Source organism: Phyllobates terribilis, unplaced genomic scaffold (genome assembly GCF_046119375.1).
Source record: "Phyllobates terribilis strain yellow unplaced genomic scaffold, ASM4611937v1 Scaffold_2__4_contigs__length_985480577, whole genome shotgun sequence".
In the NCBI taxonomy this organism is placed as follows: Eukaryota; Metazoa; Chordata; class Amphibia; order Anura; family Dendrobatidae; genus Phyllobates; species Phyllobates terribilis.
In genome coordinates, this window is record NW_027362762.1 from 408,795,608 (window position 1) to 408,813,132 (window position 17,525).

The window sequence follows — 17,525 nt, forward strand, 5'->3', positions numbered from 1 at the left end:
ATTTTCCCACGCTGTCAGTGACGTGCATAAGGTGAGCTCATGTCCAATGAACTCAGCTCACCTCCTGCACGTCACTGACAGCGTGGGAGAATTCTCCTGCACTCAGCGCTTCAGCGTGAGAATTCTCCCGCTGAAGCGCTGAGTGCAGGAGAATTTTCCCACGCTGTCAGTGACGTGCATAAGGTGAGCTCATGTCCAATGAACTCAGCTCACCTCCTGCACGTCACTGACAGCGTGGGAGAATTCTCCTGCACTCAGCGCTTCAGTGTGAGAATTCTCCCACGCTGAAGCGCTGAGTGCAGGAGAATTTTCCCACGCTGTCAGTGACGTGCATGAGGTGAGCCGAGTTCATTGGACATTAACTCGGCTCATCTGGATGTCGTCACAGAGAGACGCTGAGCAGCGCAAGCAAGCCTGCGCTTCTCAGTGTCTGCGGGATGAGAGGCTGGACGGCAGCGTTCTGCTGCGGTCCAGCCTGTCATCTCGATGTAGCAGAGCTGAAGCTGTCATGGGAACCATGGAAAGGTAAGGATGATGTTGCTTTATTATTTTTCTTTTATTTCAGGAGATCGTTGGCTTCAGCTGGAATGGGCGTGATGGTAAGTATGGTTTAATTTAGAACAATAAAGAATTGTGTGTTTATTTCAATTAAAGGACTTTTTTCTGGGTGTTGTGTTTTTTTTAAATACTTTACTAGAAATTCATGGTGGTCATGTCTAATATTGGCGTGACCCCATGAATTTCGGGCTTAGGGCCAGCTGATAATGCCAAGCTGGCCCTAACCCCTTTATTACCCAGTGAGCCACCGCATCAGGGCCCTGGATGAGTTGGGTACAGCGCCAGAAGATGGCGCTTCTATGAATGCGCCATTTTCCGGGGTGGCTGCGGACTGCAATTTGCAGCGGGGGTGGCCCAGAAAGCTTGGGCCTCCCTGCGCTGCTGATTCCAGCCCCCAGCTGCCTAGTTGTACCTGGCTGGACACAAAAACAGGGCGAAGCCCCACGTCAATTTTCTTTAAATTATTTCATGAAATAATTAAGAAAAAAAGGGCTTCCCTATATTGTTGTGTCCGGCCAGGTACAAATAGGCAGCTGGTGGTTGGGGGCAGCCCGTTCCTGCCTGCTGTACCTGGCTGGACACAAATATAGTGCGAAGCCCCACGTCAATTTTTTTTTAATTATTTCATGAATTTCCTGAAATAATTTAAAAAAATTGAAGTGGGGCTTCGCACTATATTTGTGTCCAGCCAGGTACAGCAGGCAGGAACGGGCTGCCCCCATCCACCAGCTGCCTATTTGTACCTGGCCAGACACAACAATATAGGGAAGCCCTTTTTTTCTTAATTATTTCATGAATTTCATGAAATAATTAAAAAAAATTGAAGTGGGGCTTCGCACTATATTTGTGTCCAGCCAGGTACAGCAGGCAGGAACGGGCTGCCCCCAACCACCAGCTGCCTATTTGTACCTGGCCGGACACAACAATATAGGGAAGCCCTTTTTTTCTTAATTATTTCATGAATTTCATGAAATAATTAAAAAAAAAGTACGTGGGGCTTCGCCCTATTTTTGTGTCCAGCCAGGTACAACTAGGCAGCTGGGGGCTGGAATCTGCAGCGCAGGGAGGCCCAAGCTTTCTGGGCCCCCCCCTGCTACAAATTGCAGTCCGCAGCCACCCCGGAAAATGGCGCGTTCATAGAAGCGCCATCTTCTGGCGCTGTACCCAACTCATCCAGGGCCCTGGTGCGGTGGCTCACTGGGTAATAAAGGGGTTAGGGCCAGCTTGGTATTATCAGCTGGCCCCAAGCCCAAAATTCATGGGGTCACGCCAATATTAGACATGACCGCCATGAATTTCTAGTAAAGTATTTAAAAAAAACACAACACCCAGAATAAAGTCCTTTAATTGAAATAAAGACACAATTCTTTATTGTTCTAAATTAAACCATACTTACCATCACACCCATTCCAGCTGAAGCCAACGATCTCCTGCAATAAAAGAAAAATAATAAACCAACCTCATCCTTACCTTTCCATGGTTCCCACGACAGCTTCAGCTCTGCTACATCGAGATGACTGGCTGGACCGCAGCAGAACGCTGCCATCCAGTCTGTCATCCCGCAGACACTGAGAAGCGCAGGCATGCTTGCGCTCCTCACTGTCTCGCTGTGACGGCATCCAGATGAGCCGAGGTCATGTCCAATGAACTCAGCTCACCTCCTGCACGTCACTGACAGCGTGGGAAAATTCTCCTGCAATCAGCGCTTCAGCGTGAGAATTTTCCCACGCTGTCAGTGACGTGCATGAGGTGAGCCGAGTTCATTGGACATGAACTCGGCTCATCTGGATGTCGTCACAGAGAGACGCTGAGCAGCGCAAGCAAGCCTGCGCTTCTCAGTGTCTGCGGGATGAGAGGCTGGATGGCAGCGTTCTGCTGCGGTCCAGCCTGTCATCTCGATGTAGCAGAGCTGAAGCTGTCGTGGGAACCATGGAAAGGTAAGGATGAGGTTGCTTTATTATTTTTCTTTTATTGCAGGAGATCGTTGGCTTCAGCTGGAATGGGCGTGATGGTAAGTATGGTTTAATTTAGAACAATAAAGGATTGTGTCTTTATTTCAATTAAAGGACTTTATTCTGGGTGTTTGTGTTTTTTTTAACTTTGACTATGGGGTTAGTAATGGGGGTGTCTTATAGACGCCTCTCCATTACTAACCTGGGCTTGATGTCAGCTGGCATTATAAGCTGACATCAACCCCAACCCTATTACCCCCTGCCACCGCACCAGGGCAGCGTGGAAGAGCGAGGCTAAGTGCCAGAATTGGCGCATCCTATGAATGCGCCATTTCTGGGGCGGCTGACGGCTGGTGTTTCTAGCCTGGGAGGGGGCCAACATTCATGGCTCCCTTCCTGGGCTATTAATATCAGCCCCCAGCTGTCTGCCTAGCCTTTGCTAGCTATTAAATTAGGGGGGACCCCACGTCATTTTTTTTGGGGGGTCCCCCATTTTAATAGCTAGTAAAGGCTATGTATTCAGCTGGGGGCTGATATTAGTAGCCTGGGAAGCTCCGTGGGTATTACCCCCTTCCCAGGCTTCAAACATCTGCCCCAGCTGTCTGCTTAACCTCCGCTAGAGCCTAAAATTAAGGGGAACCCCACGCCAATTTTTTTAATAATAAATCCTTTATTTTAATACTAAATGACAAGTACAGTAACCAACACTATCACTGTACTTCATATATATGTGACTGACATGTTTCTATCTATCTAATCTATGTGTGATGCTCTATCTTTCTGTTCTAAATTGTCGGGTACCGCTGCTGAATTGCCGGCCGGCTTTTTTAAAGAGACAGTGCATGAAAACACTATTATTTTTTTAAATAAATCCTTTACACTAAATGACAAGTACAGTAAGCAACACTATCACTGTACTTATTATATATGTGACTGACATGTTTCTATCTATCTAATCTATGTGTGAAGCTCTATTCTTTCTGTTCTAAATTGTCGGGTACAGATGCTGAATTGCCGGCCGGCTTTTTTAAAGAGACGGTGCATGAAAACACTAATTTTTTTTTAATAAATCCTTTACACTAAATGACAAGTGCAGTAACCAACACTGTCACTGTGCTTCTTATATGTGTGACTGACATGTTTCTATCTATCTAATCTATGTGTGATGCTCTATTCCTTCTTGTCTAAATTGTCGGGTACCGGTGTATGCCGCTGCTGAATTTGCCGGCCGGCTTTTTTAAAGAGAGTGTCTTCTGAGCAGTTTGTCAGCTTTTGGACACCTTTGCAGGTGTTTTCTATGTGTTTCTATGTGTTTTTGTTTGCCTGCCATTGGTTTTAACGGTGTTCGACGGTGTTCTAAGGTGTTCGACGAACAGTTCGACGAACAGTTCCTCGAACATCCCGGTGTTCGACGAACCGAACCGAACCCGAACACTACGGGGGTGGCTCAACACTAGTTCTAACAGATAGTACCAGACGGACGGGTATGCAAAACCTTAGAACGCACACAAATACTACAAGCAGCTACATGTTCAATTACATCTTGATGCAACCCCGGCCACCAAAAATGATGAGAGAGTAGGTCCACGGTTACCTTACCACCGGATTCCCAGCAAGCACAGAGTTATGATGTTCCTTGATTACTTTGTGGAGCAGATCAGATGGTACAAATAACTTTCCTGAAGGGCAGGAGGCAGGGGAGTCCCCTGGGCCTCCAACACCTCACCCTCCAGTTCAGGATAAAGATTCGAAATGACTACCCCTTTCTGTAATATCGGGGAAGGGTTCTCAGGGTCACCACCAGGGAAGCTCTGGGACAAAGCATCAGCCTTGACATTTTTGACCCCTGGACAAAAAGTGACAACAAAATTGAACCTAGTAAAAAACAGGGACCATCTGGCTTGACTAGGGTTGAGACATTTAGCTGAATGGAGATAAGACATGTTCTTATGGTCAGTAATAGGATGGACAGCCCCCTCCAACTAATATCTCCATTCCTCGAACGCCAATTTTATCGTCAAAAGTTCCCTACTAACCTCGTCATAATTTCTCTCACCCGAAGACAATTTTTTAGAAAAGAAGGCGCATGGACGCCATTTACCAGGGGACGAACCCTGAGACAACACAGCCCAACCCTGACATCCAAAGCATCGACCTCCGCACTAAAGGGTTGAGAAATATCGGGTTGACTGAGCGTAGGTGCAGTGGCAAAATGATTGTTTAAGGAAATAAAAGTCTGGAGGGAAGCATCTGACTATTTGAAAAAATCTGACCCCTTCTTAGTCGTGTCTGTAAGGGGTTTCACTACCACTGAGTAATTTTGGATGAATTTCCTGTAAAAATTAGTAAAGCCCAGAAAACGTTGTAGAGCCTTCAGGTTCTCGGGACGTTTCCAGTCAAGAACTGCACAGATCTTCTCCGGATCAATCTGAAAACCTGAAGATGACAACAAGTACCCCAAAAACTTCACCTCCTGAACAGCAAAAACACATTTTTCTAGTTTGGCTTAAAGTTTGTTATCCCTTAATATCTGGAGCACCTGCCTAATATTTCCCCGATGATTCTCACAATCAGGTGAATAAACCAAAATATCATCCAGATAGACCACCACAAACCTCCTCACCAAATGATGGAAAATATAATTTGTGAAATGCTGGAATACCGCAGGTGCATTGGTCAAACCAAAAGGCAGAACCAGACTCTCGAAATGTCCTTCCGGGGTATTGAACGCTGTCTTTCATTCGTCCCCTTCTCTGATTCTAACCAGATTGTAGACTCCCCTTAAATCCAACTTGGAGAATATTTTAGTTCCCACAACCTGGCTGAACAAATCAGGAATCAGAGGAAGAGTGTATGGATCACGGATGGCAATTTGATTTAATTCCTGGAAATCTAAACAGGGACGTAGACCGCCATCTTTTTTCTTCACAAAGAAGAACCCTGCCGCCACGGGCGAAGATAAGGTTCGGATATGTCCCTTCTCCAGACTTTCCACAATGAAATCCTTTATGGCTTGTCTCTCAGGGCCAGAAAGATTATACAGTCTGGACTTCGGTAGTTTAGCTCCTGGGGTAAGGTTAATAGGACAGTCATAAGCACGATGAGGAGGCAAATCCTGAAACCCCTTCTCAGAAAAAACATCCTCAAAACCAGACAGAAAAAAAGGTAATATTTCCGTAGAGACTGTAGCAAGGTAAATATCTAGACAGTTCTCATGGCAGTAATCTCCCCATTCAATAATCTCACCGGCTTGCCAATCCACCAACGAATTATGTTTAACAAGCCAAGGTATACCCAAGACAATCGGGGTAGAAAGATTGTCCAGAACATAGTAATGGGTGATTTCACAATGAACTGACCCCACCCTCTGTTTTACATTATGTACAATCTGAGTGAATACTTTCTGTGCAAGTGACGCAGAGTCAACGGCAAAGATGGGAATAGTTCAGCTAAAGCACAGCAAGCAAGACCATGAGTTTTCACAAACTCAGCATCAACCATGCTGCTCCACTGTCAACAAACACAGACATTTTTTCGGTTTTGCTCTCTAGCACCACCTCTGCTGTCAAGACAAAGCGGTAACTGCAGTTTGACCACAAATGCACTTGTTTATCCAACTCCAGACTACTGAGAGTTAATCAAGTCTTTTTGTTTAGGAATTGAAGTACAGGTCCCAACAAAGAGTCCCTTTTTCCCACAAAAAAAACAATCGCCTTTTTTCTTGCGAATGTCCGGGGAGATGCATGATGTAGAGTCACCCCCTAACTGCATGGGTTCCTCCACATCCCCCAATACTGGTTCACCCCCAGACCGCTCCCCTGGCAGAGGTACAGAACCCATGCAAGAAGGCCCCGAAGAAGGTGGTCGCACCCGTTTATCCCGAAGGCGTCTATCAAGACATATGGCCAAAGACATGGCAGCCTCCAAGGACTGAGGAGTTTCATATACAGCCAAGGCATCTTTCAAACTTTCAGAAAGCCACTCACAAAATTGACTTTTAAGGGCTGAGTCATTCCATTTGGAATCCGTTGCCCAAACTGTATGTTTCCACTGACCGAATCCCCTGCTGAAGGCAACGTAGCCTAGACTCAGACAAGGTGACTCGGTCAGGGTCTTCATAGATGAGAGCCAGAGCTCCGAAAAACCCCTACACAGATTGGAGACAAACCGAATCCTGTGGTATCGAAAACGCCCATGACTGAGGATCGCCCTGCAATAGAGAGATCACAATAACAACCCGTTGCTCCTCATTACCGGAGGAGTAGGGACGAAGTTTAAAATACAATTTGCATGCCTCCTTAAACACAAAAAACTTGTCCCTACCTCCTGAAAACCTTTCTGGAAGGGCAACCTTGAGTTCAGGCTGGACAGGCCTACCTGCAGAGACGCCTGTATTGGTTACCTGTAACCGCTGACATTGCTGCTGGACCTCACAGCGGAGGTCATTCACCTCCAGAGAGAGACAGCGGAGCTGCTCTGCAAGCTCTGCAACTGAACCCATGCCAAAGGGAGAAAGGAAAAAAAAGGTGCACATCCAAAAACACACACAGAAAAAAAGTCAGTTCCTTTTTTGCTTTTTGTTTTTTTCCTTTAAAAACATTCTTGGCTGGCTATAATGTCAAGCCAGGTGTGGGGAAGACTTAGTGCAACACAGAGCAGAGGGAAAAGGGAAAGGGAGCCCAGACACTGGAGAAATGGGGGAAGTGGAGACCTCCTAGTCTGGTCTAGCATCATCCTGTCTCAACTATCGTCCCTATATTGCCTCCTCAGCAATCGCCACACGCGTGCCTCACCTTACTCTCCCTGGCATATGGCTGTGGCTAGGGATGGAAGGAGATGAGCACTAGTCAACCTCCACTAAACTCTATAGCCAACAAGGGTGGACAAAACAGGGGAAATGGCTTAGCTTTAGATGAACTCCAAATAAAGCACACAGCCTCAAGCTCCAGAGACGACGAAGTACTGCTCCTGCTAAGCTTCCCAAGTAGAAATGGATATAGCTGGCAACTCCCTCTCAGACACACCAGGTGTATATATACACCGAGGCAAGAGAGCTAATTAGCAAGAGAGAGGTAGCCGCACAGTCCTAAAGACAGCGTCTTATTTAAGAAACTGTCTGCAATGCCAAACGTAGAGATCTCCTGCAACCCACTGCAGGGCGACTGTCTTTCACCTCTGACACACCCGTGACAATAGTAACCCAGTGTGCCATCAGTGAGATGTACCGTCCCTGGCGACAGGCACTCGTTCATGTGTCTGTGGATAGGTAGAACTTCCCAGTAACTGCATTGCTGAGGACACGGGTAATGTTCTGGGACACGTGCTTGTGTAAGGCGGGGACGGTACACCGAGGAGAAATAGTGGGGACTGAGTACCAAGGGACAGCCACCGCCATCAGGCTGTGGAAAGATTCCATAACCAGGAGCCTAAAAGGCAACATTTCAAGTGCGACCATTCGAGAGATGTGGCAGTTTAGTGCTGTGGACTGTGAGTGGTTGGCTGCATAATTGTGCTTGTGTTCAAAGGACTGGGGTAGGGATAACTGAATTCTGCGCTGGGACAAGGACATGGTGGTTGATGGTGGTGGTTGCAAGTGTGCAATGACAGGTGCTGGGCGGGAGGCATCTTCACTTGTGCCATAGACAGGGGATTGGCGTGCGCACACAACAGCGGAACAGGCAGTGATATCACCCACAGAGACTGTTTCTAGACCCTGGCATTCGTCCCATTGACTTCATCATCCACCACCTCGTCTTACACTTCCACACCCTGGTCCACACTCTGGAAGACCTAACAGTTGGACTGGCAACTTCACTCGTATTGGTGTTCCGGGGAGCAGTTGCCCGCCTTGTGTCTGTGGCCACCCCACTGTTTGTTCCTGCCTGTTGTGGTGCTACGCCTCTTCACCCTCTGTGTTGCTGTCCTCGCTGTGCATGTCACCTTGCCAGGTTGAGTCAGTGACTTCATTGTCCACCACCTCATCGTCTACGTATGCACCCTGGGCCTCCTCCTAACTTGCAGGCAATTGTGTCACATCATCATCCACCTCTTATGACAGTAATTGGAGTGTAATATTTGGCACGCTCCAAAAAATGTCACGATTATTACGGTAGTAATATCGGATCACGTCTGATAATGGACAAGTTTTCCTGCTTCCACAATACAGCAATGCGAATAAAATCAACCAAATCTGGCTGTATGCTGCTAACAATCAAATGTAGCAGTAAAAATGGTGTTTAAAAATGCTTTTTAAACAAATAATCAGAATTAAAAGCAAAAAGAATATTAGACCTGATATCTAGGGCTATGGATATCTGTAACAGCAGCAGACAGAACGTGCAATGGACCCTATTCTACTCTATGCACTCTACACAAACTTTTCCTGCCTAACTCCTGCTATCATTAGTCATTAGAAGGCCTGTTAGTTCAGATTTGCATATATCGCTGTGGAATACCTAATACCTCACTAAATAAACCGCCAATTCTGGCCCTAGCTCAGCAGCACCTCTCCCTACTCTGTCTGTCTGAAGGGTAGACTGTGACAAGCATAGGGTCACCAGGTCTGATATAATCACTAATCGGCCAACTAATCACTGTAATGCTACAAGCAATGTGGCAGACAATCCCCACACGTTTATTTGCTGTCTAAACAGTGCCAAACATGTGGGGCTGGGACTCGAGCTCCCACCCGAGCATCCCAGAAGTATTTGCCGAGTGCCAAGCATCTCGAACAGTGAGATGCTCAGGCAAGTACCGAGCAGTAGCGAGCTCGCTTGCTCATCACTAGTTAACACCCTGATGGCCTTGTGAGGCAGAGCAAGGTGGATGGGCCATGGAACCCCAGCCAGCAGAGTCATCAAAAAGCAGAAAAGACTGCTGCATGACTTGGGGCTCAGACTGCTTGGCTGATTTGAAAGGGGGTGAAGTGGAAGCTGGATGCCCATTGTCCCCAGGTGCCAACTCTGCAGTTTCTGCAGTGGACCGGGTACAAGATAATGCGAAGGAACAGGAGCCCCTCTCAGCCATCCAATTTACCACCTTTTCAACATCTTGTGGCTTCACCATTTGTGCATTGGTATTGAAAGGATGCATAATGTCTTGTAGCCTGTGATGCGCCCCCTGGGCCGTGTGTGTAGGGGAATACCCGGAGCCGGGCCTCAGTGAGATGCTGGGGGTTGTAGTCTTCGTGGCAGCGACCCGGTCCGTGCCCAGGGCAGTCAAACCAGAGGGGATAGTCTATTCGTTCTGAATGTCCAACTACGCCACCCGTGGATTGCGCTCAGAGTGAACCGCCGCTGCAGTGCAGACCGCTGAGGCTGGTGTCGTGGGCGCAGCAGAGTGTAGTATAACTCCCCACGGGCGGAGTATAGCCTCAGGGCAGCAAGTGGGGATGTTGGGAGTGATGGTGCGCGGGACTAATGACTCAGAGTCTCTGTAATGCAGTTCAGGATCTTTACTCACAGTTCTTTATCCAAGTTACTTCAGCTGGTCATAACGTCTCGCGTCGCACTGTGCTCACCAGGTGAGGGGCTCGGCCAACTCCCAGATAACTTTGGAGCACTTCACAGGACCCCCTTTGTGTGTCCTTCCTCTGGCCTGTCATACCCCACCAGTGACCACGCTTCTGTCCGGCTGCCTCGGGCCTTGGCGGGTAAACGTTGGCCTCCGTTTCCCTGACCCTATGTGGTGCCTTCCTAACGGGTATGGCAAGGGGCTGCGCCACATAAAATGTCACAGCCTCTGGTTTCTAGCTGAGGGTAGTTCCCCGCCTCCACTAGTTTCGGGGAACGGTCTCCCCCTTTGGCCTGACCCCTCCACGCAGGCAGATTCGGGTGTGTGGTGGCTACCAGCCGGTCCACACCCCTGGGGTCCCTTCGCTCCTAGTTCCTGGAGCCTTCTCTGCTCCTCTTCCTTCCTCTTCCTCTCCAGGCTTGGGCCTCAGTTACTAGGCCCGCCTCTGGAGCAGAGCTCATACAGAGCCTCTGCCCCCGGTCACTTCTCCTCAGACTCAACACTGATCTAAGACGGTGCCCACCTTATATACCTCCCTCTAGGTGCACCCAGGAACTACTTCCTCCCTGCTCCTGCACTACAGGGTTCCCCCTTCCTCGGTGTTCCCTCCCCCCACTCCAGCCAGGGACAGGGACTGTCATGCTCTGCCTGGAGCATATCGGTCGCCCTGCCCCCCGGAAATGTGGTGTAATGCATGCAGGTGTCGGGGTCCTGATCCACAATCTATCCTTACCTGAGAGTGATATATCGTACATCCGGATGAGATGCAATACCTCTGTAGCAACCGAGCCCTCGGGGTGCTACATTCCCCCCTGGTAAATCACAACACGTCCGCGGGCTGGAACAGAGTAAAAGACATTTGATTTACAAGACATGCAAAATCCTTTCTCTTTTTTTTTTTTTTTTTTAAAACAGCCGACATTATACAATTCCCTTTATGGGAAACACTTTCTCTTTTTCAACATTTTCAGCCACTTTTCTTTACTCAACATTTTAGTGCATTTTAATATCACCGGAACTCTTTTGGTAGACATCATATACTACATTTTTACTATCATGTAACTCTTCTAGCAGCATTTATAACAATTCTATATGTAAAACTTTTAACAGGAGGGACCCGTTCGTAAACCCTCAACGTAGGCCCTGGGCGTAGCTGTAGGGCATTGGTGATCCGGTAGCTGGACCACGTCTTCTGCCACGCCAAACGGGTTTTTGTTCTGAGGTCAGTTGTTGTAGTACTTTATAAAACCAGTAGGGGGCGCTTTAAGAAGCGCAACTATTTACTGGGTTGACCGCTCCCAGTCCTCAGCCGGATACAAACAAAGAGTTGGCTGCTCCCAGTCCTCAGCCGATTTTAACTGACCCGTTTCCGGGTAACTTTAGGTAGAACAACAGGTAACAGTCAGAGAACAGTCAGGTACCAGTAGCCAACTCTTTCTCCTTACCCTGACGGGTAACTATGTACATTGTACGCTGCCGCTAATTAGTAGCGGTGTCCTCCTTGCGCACCTTCTTCCTCCTCATAATATTCTTCAGACCCGTCTGGGTCCTCTGAATAGCAGTGCTCACGGTAGTGCTCTTCCTCTACCCTCTGGACATTGAGGGCGTACCACCCTCTCAGGCCTCGATGCCTGGTGTATATTACCCGATCTCCCGGGAACAACTCCCGTTTCGGGTGACCCGCTGGCAGGTGACCCTCCACATCCCTCCTGTCAACATAGAGGTCTGTGGCTGTAGTAGAGTCCCGGATAAACCCCCACCCTTTCTCTTGGTGTAACTTTACCACGATCCCTATGATTCTGGGACTGCGTGCAGATTGGGGGTTTCGACGAGTCCGCGTCTTCTCCTCCGCGCTCCGGGCCTGCAGCTGCTCCCTCTTCTGGCGCCGCACCCGCTCCTCCTTTTCAAGCTGCTCACAGAACTCCTGCCTGCGTGCTGCGGCCGCCCGCGTCTCCTGCGCAAATCCCATCAGTTCCTCCCCGGTCTGGTCCCATTCGATCTGGACCTTTTCCTCTGGGAGCTGGGGGATGGCGACTGGCTGTGGTATGGGCAGGAGCGGAGCAAGCGGGGCCACGGCCTCTGCGGACAGGTTCTTCCGCTGACTGGGGTGAACCCATCCCTCTGGCACAGGGACCGGCTCTCCATCGGGTCCGGCGAGCTGGCTGTACAGGTCGGTCCCAAGGGGTGGTGGCTTCGGGACCTGGGGCGCACGCGGTTGGGAGGCGCCTAGGGAAGTCAGGCCTCACGACCGGGCCTGGAGCAGGCCGCTTCCGACGGCACCCGGGGTCAGGGGGCACAGCCTGGGGCTTGATCCGGCGACGGTGCTCACAGCTTGGGGCCTGTGTACCGGTGGTGGGAGCGGGGGAGGGACAGGGTCCAGAGGCAGGTTGGTGGCATTATGGCTGGTGGAAGGGGTGTCCCCCTTACCTGATTCCAGGGCTGCGTTGCTCTCAGCTTCCGGCCTCCGCTCCTTGTCCTCAGGGGCTGACTCGCTGGCCAGTGCTGTCGACGTCCTGTGCTTCTGGGCCGCGACCTGCCGGGCCATCTCCACTCTCCACTCTGTTACAGCTTCTTGCTGTGCCTGCACCATCCTCCGGTCCAAATCCTCCAACGCCGTTCGGAGGAACTCCGGGTCTCCTCCAGGGAGCTGCGCCATCAGCTCCCTGAGGCTGTATGGGGCCACCTCGGCCTGCAGCAGGCCACTTGCCAGGGTGCTGGAGTTGGTGCTGCTCTCCATCTCTGGGTGTGGTCTGGTGAGACTGATCCAAACCACACCCTGCCCCTCAGTTTTCTTCTCTTTCCGCCCCTGTTGGGGGTGGTCTCGGGGCAATGTGCTGACAATCACTCTCAGGGGCAGCCCCCCCACGTAGATGGACATCTCTACAGCCGCACTCATGGCTGTTGGGGGTGGGCTCCTTCTTTTGTGCCATTCTGGGACCTGGCCCATGAAGGGAGGTGGCTTCTTGTTGTCTTTTGGCGCGCACATTATGGCGTCCGTTCTGCTGGGGCTGGCGCCATATTTAATACAGTGAAACAGTCTCTTTTCAGGCACGCAGTATCCGTTGGTGGCGAGCACAAAATCCTGCCGACTATGCCAAAGTTGACGTACCCCCTGGGCCGTGTGTGTAGGGGAATACCCGGAGCCGGGCCTCAGTGAGATGCTGGAGGTTGTAGTCTTTGTGGTGGTGACCCTATCCGTGCCCAGGGTGGTCAAACCAGAGGGGATAGTCTATTTGTTCTGAATGTCCGACTACGCCACCCGTGGATTGCGGTCAGAGTGAACAGCCGCTGCAGTGCAGACCGCTGAGGTTGGTGTCGTGGGTGCAGCAGAGTGTAGTATAACTCCCCACGGGTGGAGTATAGCCTCAGGGCAGCAAGTGGGGATGTTGGGAGTGATGGTGCGCAGGACTAATGACTCAGAGTCTCTGTAATGCAGTTCAGGATCTTTACTCACAGTTCTTTATCCAAGTTATTTCAGCTGGTCATAACGTCCCGCGTCGCACTGTGCTCACCAGGTGAGGGGTTCGGCCAACTCCCAGATAACTTTGCAGCGCTTCACAGGACCCCCTTTGTATGTCCTTCCTCTGGCCTGTCATACCCCACCAGTGACCACGCTTCTGTCCGCCTGCCTCGGGCCTTGGCGAGTAAACATTGGCCTCCGTTTCCCTGACCCTATGTGGTGCCTTCCTAACGGGTATGGCAAGGGGCTGCGCCACATAAAATGTCACAGCCTCCGGTTTCTAGCTGAGGGTAGTTCCCCGCCTCCACTAGTTTCGGGGACCGGTCTCCCCCTTTGGCCTGACCCCTCCACGCCGGCAGATTCGGGCGTGTGGTGGCTACCAGCCGGTCCACACCCCTGGGGTCCCTTCGTTCCTAGTTCCTGGAGCCTTCTCTGCTCCTCTTCCTTCCTCTTCCTCTCCAGGCTTGGGCCTCAGTTACTAGGCCCGCCTCTGGAGCAGAGCTCATACAGAGCCTCTGCTCCCGCTCACTTCTCCTCAGACTCAACACTGATCTAAGATGGTGCCCACCTTATATACCTCCCTCTAGGTGCACCCAGGAACTACTTCCTCCCTGCTCCTGCACTACAGGGACCCCCCTTCCTCGATGTTCCCTCCACCCACTCCAGCCAGGGACAGGGACTGTCGTGCTCTGCCTGGAGCATATCGGTCGCCCTGCCTCCCGGAAATGTGGTGTAATGCATGCAGGTGTCGGGGTCCTGATCCACACTCTATCCTTACCTGAGAGTGAGATATCGCACATCTGGATGAGATGCAATACCTCTGTAGCAACCGAGCCCTCGGGGTGCTACATCTGCGAGCACCAAAGGAAAGTGTTGTATTTGGGCACATAGCAGGTCCAGAACAACCAAATCCTCTCCCTGTAGCAGCTAGACCACCACCACCATCAGCAGCTACCCCATCATCACCACGGCCACGGCCACATCCCCTACTTGATGCTCTCCTCATTTTTGGAAGTGGTTTTTATGCACACTACTCACAAAGACATGGCGGTAGAGCATATTTATTTATTTCCCACACTATTAGAAAACACACAGTTGTCCAGAATTTTTTTTTGTTTGACCTACAAATGGAAATGAGATGGCTGCTGAGATTTATTTATTTGCCACACTACTAGAAAAGACACAGCGGTTTAGAAAAATTATTTGTTTGACCTACAAATGGCAACGAGACGACTGCTGAGATTTACCTTTTTACCACAATACTAGAAAAGACGCAAGAGGTCCAGAAAAATTATTTGTTTCTCCTACAAAAGGCTGCTGAGATTTATTTATTTGCCAGTTTACTAGAAAACACACAGCGATCCAAAAAAATAATTTGTTTAGCCTGCAAATTGCAGCAAATATAATTTTTTGTATGCAAACTGCTTGTAGAGACATGGCTGCAGAGTACACACAGCTGCTTTTGTTACAGTAATCCCACAGGCAGAGATGCAGTGCACACACAGTGGCTTTTGGCACAGTACTCCCACAGCAGGGGTTACAGTGTAAACAGTGGCTTAAAGGCACAGTACTCCCAGAGGCGGAGTTGTAGAGTACACACAGTGGCTTTTGGCACAGCACTCCCACAGGTGGTATTACAGAATACACCCAGCTGTTTAAGGGCACAGTACTCTCACAGGCAGGGTTGCATAGTAAACAGAGTGGCTTTTGGCACAGTACTCTCACAGATTTGGGTTGCAAAGTACACACAGCGGCTATTGGCACAGTACTCCCAGAGGTGGGTTGCATAGTACACACAGTGGCTTTTGGCACATTACTCCCACAGATATAGGTTGCAGAGTACTCACAGTGGATTTGTGGCAGACTGGACTACCTAACACTGTCCCTCACTCTAGCTTGGTCCAGAGCTACCGTGCTGCTGCTTTTGGGAAACGTCACTTTATGTAACTTAATTGTATCTTTTAAGGTTCTTTTAACATTACGTTTTGCAGTGTCCCATGATGGATGCCACTAAAAAATTCATATAGTGGAATCCATTTCCTATGGAATGTCATTGTAAAAAGAAAAAACATAATAATAAATACAATATACTTATTTTTTCAGGATGCTTTTGTATGGAATAAGATTGCTCTCAGTGGGAAAAACAAGATAATCTTGTAGTTATGATACCTTTTAAGATACTCAGGCATGCCTAAGGAAGGAACCTAAGAAGTCCCGAAAGCTTGCCTTGTAACATCATTTATTTTATTTTTGTTAGCCATTAAAAGATATCATAACTACAAGATTATCTTGTTTTCCCACTGAGAGCAATCTTTTTTCAACTTGCTCACACTGTACCAAACCCCTTTTTTTATATGGAATAGCGCAGTATGGTTGACTATTTCAGACAGCTTTAACAAAGGTTTATTGGTGTATACCAACCAAAAAAATGTGTTGGAGGTATTTGCTAATAATATTGGTATTATTATACCTACTATATTTTGGGATAGGGTCTTGGAGATAATACCCATTAGGCCTTACTTGGTACACTGATAACCATAAAACATTGCAATACAGAAGTATTACAAATGTAAATTAGAAGTATTAAAGGATTGTATGTTCAAGTTTAACACAGGAGCTAGGGTATAAAAATATTTTTTTTCTGTTACAATGTTCTTTCATTTAGGGAAAAATAAATATACATAATTGGTATCACCGCATCAATAACATGAGAAGTTTTTACTCCTAAACCAATGATGAAAACTACTAAGTCATCCTCCATAAAACATTAAGCCATTAAGCAGTTCCATAAGGAAAAAAATACAAATTTTAAGTAACTTTGAAAGTAGTGACATAAAATGAAATTACTTTATATTGTGCAAAAGTAAAAAGAAAAAAAGAAAAAATACATTTGGTATTGCTTCACAAGTTTTCACCTTCATGAAAAATGTCACTCATAATGCCCACTGTAAATGCTGTTGAAAAAAAACAAACAGAATAGGCCTACCTTCCCCATATTTTTGTGCCTTTATATTATTCATCTATGACCGTAAATAATTATTTTGATTCTAAGAACAGCTTGTCAAGGCTATGTTGATAAGAAATCTATGTAATTAATTTGTTTTGTAACCATAATAATAAAATGTATTCAATGTAAAAATGGTGTATATGCTCACAATATATTTTTGCATTCAAAATACTACATCATCTCCGAGGAGCAATGCATCTTTAAAGTATTCTATTCTTCACTATTGTTCCCCATACTCATCTTCTCAGTCATCCGTCCCATGCATTAATGCATTTAGAATTATAAACAGAATGATAATGGAAGTGTCTGTCTGACATGAAGCAGTAGTTCTTCATTGTTCTAGCTCAGTGATTGTCCTCCTCCGTCACAGAGTGTACTTTCTGGAGGAGAACTGTTGATGAAAATATTAATCAGTGCTTGTAATAGAAGGAATTTATATATTTTTATAGTGAGCTTTTAAAATTAAGCAGTGCCTGCCTTATGCATTGTCTTCCATTATGGAGCAAAAAGGATCAACCAGTAAAAAGAATTTATCTTGTATAATAAAAGCTTGTAGGGATATATTTTTTTTAAATAGAACCTGTTAACTTTCATAGTTTCATAGTTTTTAAAGTTGAAGGTAGACTTAATCTCTTCACCTCAAAGCCTGTTTTCACCTCCCTGACCAGGCCATTTTTTTCAATTCTGACCACTGTCACTTTTTGAGGTAACAACTCTGGAACGCTTGAACAGATCCTAGTGATTCTGAGATTGCTTTCTCAAGACATATTGTACTTCATAATAGTGGTAAAATTTATTTGATACTGTTTGTGTTTATTTGTGAAAAAAATGGAAACACAAAGTCATATCGAAGAAATTTTACTACGATCATGAAGTACCATATGTCACGAAAAAACATTCTCAGTATCAGTGTGGTTCATGAAGCGTTCCAGAGTTATTACTTCATAAAATGACACTGGTCAAAATTGTAAAATTTGGTTTAGTCATTAAAGACATAATTGGCTCCATCACTAAGGGGTTAAAATAGGACATATGA